Below are 6,518 nucleotides of genomic sequence, written 5' to 3' on the forward strand. Positions count from 1 at the left end.
AGTTTAATGATCTGACAAATGACGGGGACCACTACAACATAAATACATGGTAAGTTTAATGATCTGACCCATGATGAGGACCACTACAACATAAATACATGGTAAGTTTAATGATCTGACACATGATGAGGACCACTCCAACATAAAGACATGATAAGTTTAATGATCTGACCCATGATGGGGACCACTACAACATAAAGACATGGTAAGTTTAATGATCTGACAAATGATGGGGACCACTACAACATAAATACATGGTAAGTTTAATGATCTGACAAATGACGGGGACCACTACAACATAAATACATGGTAAGTTTAATGATCTGACACATGATGAGGACCACTCCAACATAAAGACATGGTAAGTTTAATGATCTGACCCATGATGAGGACCACTACAACATAAAGACATGGTAAGTTTAATGATCTGACACATGATGAGGACCACTACAACATAAATACATGGTAAGTTTAATGATCTGACACATGATGGGGACCACTACAACATAAATACATGGTAAGTTTAATGATCTGACCCATGATGAGGACCACTACAACATAAATACATGGTAAGTTTAATGATCTGACCCATGATGAGGACCACTACAACATAAATACATGGTAAGTTTAATGATCTGACACATGATGAGGACCACTACAACATAAATACATGGTAAGTTTAATGATCTGACACATGATGAGGACCACTACAACATAAATACATGGTAAGTTTAATGATCTGACACATGATGGGGACCACTACAACATAAATACATGGTAAGTTTAATGATCTGACACATGATGAGGACCACTACAACATAAATACATGGTAAGTTTAATGATCTGACCCATGATGGGGACCACTACAACATAAATACATGGTAAGTTTAATGATCTGACCCATGATGAGGACCACTACAACATAAATACATGGTAAGTTTAATGATCTCATGATGAGGACCACTACAACATGACATGGTAAGTTTAATGATCTGACACATACAGGACCACTACAACATAAAGACATGGTAAGTTTAATGATCTGACCCATGATGAGGACCACTACAACATAAATACATGGTAAGTTTAATGATCTGACACATGATGAGGACCACTACAACATAAAGACATGGTAAGTTTAATGATCTGACCCATGATGAGGACCACTACAACATAAATACATGGTAAGTTTAATGATCTGACACATGATGGGGACCACTACAACATAAATACATGGTAAGTTTAATGATCTGACACATGATGGGGACCACTACAACATAAATACATGGTAAGTTTAATGATCTGACACATGATGAGGACCACTACAACATAAAGACATGGTAAGTTTAATGATCTGACACATGATGGGGACCACTACAACATAAATACATGGTAAGTTTAATGATCTGACACATGATGGGGACCACTACAACATAAATACATGGTAAGTTTAATGATCTGACACATGATGAGGACCACTACAACAACATAAAGACATGGTAAGTTTAATGATCTGACCCATGATGAGGACCACTACAACATAAAGACATGGTAAGTTTAATGATCTGACACATGATGAGGACCACTACAACATAAATACATGGTAAGTTTAATGATCTGACACATGATGGGGACCACTACAACATAAATACATGGTAAGTGTAATGATCTGACCCATGATGAGGACCACTACAACATAAATACATGGTAAGTTTAATGATCTGACCCATGATGAGGACCACTACAACATAAATACATGGTAAGTTTAATGATCTGACACATGATGAGGACCACTACAACATAAATACATGGTAAGTTTAATGATCTGACACATGATGGGGACCACTACAACATAAATACATGGTAAGTTTAATGATCTGACACATGATGAGGACCACTACAACATAAATACATGGTAAGTTTAATGATCTGACAAATGACGGGGACCACTACAACATAAATACATGGTAAGTTTAATGATCTGACCCATGATGAGGACCACTACAACATAAATACATGGTAAGTTTAATGATCTGACAAATGACGGGGACCACTACAACATAAAGACATGGTAAGTTTAATGATCTGACCCATGATGAGGACCACTACAACATAAATACATGGTAAGTTTAATGATCTGACACATGATGAGGACCACTCCAACATAAAGACATGATAAGTTTAATGATCTGACCCATGATGAGGACCACTACAACATAAATACATGGTAAGTTTAATGATCTGACAAATGACGGGGACCACTACAACATAAATACATGGTAAGTTTAATGATCTGACAAATGACGGGGACCACTACAACATAAATACATGGTAAGTTTAATGATCTGACACATGATGAGGACCACTACAACATAAAGACATGGTAAGTTTAATGATCTGACCCATGATGAGGACCACTACAACATAAAGACATGGTAAGTTTAATGATCTGACACATGATGAGGACCACTACAACATAAATACATGGTAAGTTTAATGATCTGACCCATGATGAGGACCACTACAACATAAATACATGGTAAGTTTAATGATCTGACCCATGATGAGGACCACTACAACATAAATACATGGTAAGTTTAATGATCTGACACATGATGAGGACCACTACAACATAAATACATGGTAAGTTTAATTTAATGATCTGAGTTTAATGATGACATGATGAGGACCACTACAACATAAATACATGGTAAGTTTAATGATCTGACCCATGATGAGGACCACTACAACATAAATACATGGTAAGTTTAATGATCTGACACATGATGAGGACCACTCCAACATAAAGACATGATAAGTTTAATGATCTGACCCATGATGAGGACCACTACAACATAAATACATGGTAAGTTTAATGATCTGACAAATGATGGGGACCACTACAACATAAATACATGGTAAGTTTAATGATCTGACAAATGACGGGGACCACTACAACATAAATACATGGTAAGTTTAATGATCTGACCCATGATGAGGACCACTCCAACATAAAGACATGGTAAGTTTAATGATCTGACCCATGATGAGGACCACTACAACATAAATACATGGTAAGTTTAATGATCTGACACATGATGGGGACCACTACAACATAAATACATGGTAAGTCTGACACATGATAATGATCTGACCCATGATGAGGACCACTACAACATAAATACATGGTAAGTTTAATGATCTGACACATGATGAGGACCACTACAACATAAATACATGGTAAGTTTAATGATCTGACACATGATGGGGACCACTACAACATAAATACATGGTAAGTTTAATGATCTGACACATGATGAGGACCACTACAACATAAATACATGGTAAGTTTAATGATCTGACCCATGATGAGGACCACTACAACATAAATACATGGTAAGTTTAATGATCTGACACATGATGAGGACCACTACAACATAAATACATGGTAAGTTTAATGATCTGACACATGATGGGGACCACTACAACATAAATACATGGTAAGTTTAATGATCTGACCCATGATGAGGACCACTACAACATAAATACATGGTAAGTTTAATGATCTGACATGGTAAGTTTAATGATCTGACCCATGATGAGGACCACTACAACATAAATACATGGTAAGTTTAATGATCTGACCCATGATGAGGACCACTACAACATAAATACATGGTAAGTTTAATGATCTGACACATGATGGGGACCACTACAACATAAAGACATGGTAAGTTTAATGATCTGACCCATGATGGGGACCACTACAACATAAATACATGGTAAGTTTAATGATCTGACACATGATGAGGACCACTACAACATAAATACATGGTAAGTTTAATGATCTGACACATGATGGGGACCACTACAACATAAATACATGGTAAGTTTAATGATCTGACACATGATGGGGACCACTACAACATAAAGACATGGTAAGTTTAATGATCTGACCCATGATGAGGACCACTACAACATAAAGACATGGTAAGTTTAATGATCTGACCCATGATGAGGACCACTACAACATAAATACATGGTAAGTTTAATGATCTCATGATGAGGACCACTACAACATAAATACATGGTAAGTTTAATGATCTGACACATGGGGACCACTACAACATAAATACATGGTAAGTTTAATGATCTGACACATGATGAGGACCACTACAACATAAAGACATGGTAAGTTTAATGATCTGACACATGATGAGGACCACTACAACATAAAGACATGGTAAGTTTAATGATCTGACCCATGATGAGGACCACTACAACATAAAGACATGGTAAGTTTAATGATCTGACCCATGATGAGGACCACTACAACATAAATACATGGTAAGTTTAATGATCTGACCCATGATGGGGACCACTACAACATAAATACATGGTAAGTTTAATGATCTGACATAAATACATGGTAAGTTTAATGATCTGACATGATGGGGACCACTACAACATAAATACATGGTAAGTTTAATGATCTGACACATGATGAGGACCACTACAACATAATACATGGTAAGTTTAATGATCTGACACATGATGGGGACCACTACAACATAAATACATGGTAAGTTTAATGATCTGACCCATGATGAGGACCACTACAACATAAAGACATGGTAAGTTTAATGATCTGACACATGATGAGGACCACTACAACATAAAGACATGGTAAGTTTAATGATCTGACCCATGATGAGGACCACTACAACATAAATACATGGTAAGTTTAATGATCTGACCCATGATGGGGACCACTACAACATAAAGACATGGTAAGTTTAATGATCTGACCCATGATGAGGACCACTACAACATAAAGACATGGTAAGTTTAATGATCTGACCCATGATGGGGACCACTACAACATAAATACATGGTAAGTTTAATGATCTGACCCATGATGGGGACCACTCCAACATAAAGACATGGTAAGTTTAATGATCTGACCCATGATGGGGACCACTACAACATAAAGACATGGTAAGTTTAATGATCTGACACATGATGAGGACCACTACAACATAAAGACATGGTAAGTTTAATGATCTGACACATGATGAGGACCACTACAACATAAAGACATGGTAAGTTTAATGATCTGACACATGATGAGGACCACTACAACATAAAGACATGGTAAGTTTAATGATCTGACCCATGATGAGGACCACTACAACATAAAGACATGGTAAGTTTAATGATCTGACACATGATGGGGACCACTACAACATAAATACATGGTAAGTTTAATGATCTGACACATGATGGGGACCACTACAACATAAATACATGGTAAGTTTAATGATCTGACACATGATGAGGACCACTACAACATAAATACATGGTAAGTTTAATGATCTGACAAATGACGGGGACCACTACAACATAAATACATGGTAAGTTTAATGATCTGACCCATGATGAGGACCACTACAACATAAATACATGGTAAGTTTAATGATCTGACACATGACGGGGACCACTACAACATAAAGACATGGTAAGTTTAATGATCTGACCCATGATGAGGACCACTACAACATAAATACATGGTAAGTTTAATGATCTGACACATGATGAGGACCACTACAACATAAAGACATGGTAAGTTTAATGATCTGACCCATGATGAGGACCACTACAACATAAATACATGGTAAGTTTAATGATCTGACACATGATGGGGACCACTACAACATAAATACATGGTAAGTTTAATGATCTGACCCATGATGGGGACCACTACAACATAAATACATGGTAAGTTTAATGATCTGACACATGATGAGGACCACTACAACATAAAGACATGGTAAGTTTAATGATCTGACCCATGATGAGGACCACTACAACATAAAGACATGGTAAGTTTAATGATCTGACACATGATGAGGACCACTACAACATAAAGACATGGTAAGTTTAATGATCTGACCCATGATGAGGACCACTACAACATAAATACATGGTAAGTTTAATGATCTGACACATGATGAGGACCACTACAACATAAAACATGGTAAGTTTAAATCTGACCCATGATGAGGACCACTACACATAAAGACATGGTAAGTTTAATGATCTGACCCATGATGGAGGACCACTACAACATAAAGACATGGTAAGTTTAATGATCTGACCCATGATGAGGACCACTACAACATAAATACATGGTAAGTTTAATGATCTGACACATGATGGGGACCACTACAACATAAATACATGGTAAGTTTAATGATCTGACACATGATGAGGACCACTACAACATAAATACATGGTAAGTTTAATGATCTGACACATGATGAGGACCACTACAACATAAAGACATGGTAAGTTTAATGATCTGACCCATGACGAGGACCACTACAACATAAAGACATGGTAAGTTTAATGATCTGACCCATGACGAGGACCACTACAACATAAAGACATGGTAAGTTTAATGATCTGACCCATGATGAGGACCACTCAACATAAATACATGGTAAGTTTAATGATCT

General features: G+C 36.7%; 1 protein-coding gene across 5 annotated transcripts in view; it reads left to right on the top strand.

Moving 5' to 3' along the window:
• The window catches only part of LOC121371803, a 46,663-nt gene that overhangs the window by 26,370 nt on the left and 13,775 nt on the right, over positions 1-6,518 (top strand). The window lies entirely within an intron of this gene.

The sequence above is a fragment of the Gigantopelta aegis genome, chromosome 4, assembly GCF_016097555.1.
Source record: "Gigantopelta aegis isolate Gae_Host chromosome 4, Gae_host_genome, whole genome shotgun sequence".
Lineage (NCBI taxonomy): Eukaryota > Metazoa > Mollusca > Gastropoda > Neomphalida > Peltospiridae > Gigantopelta > Gigantopelta aegis.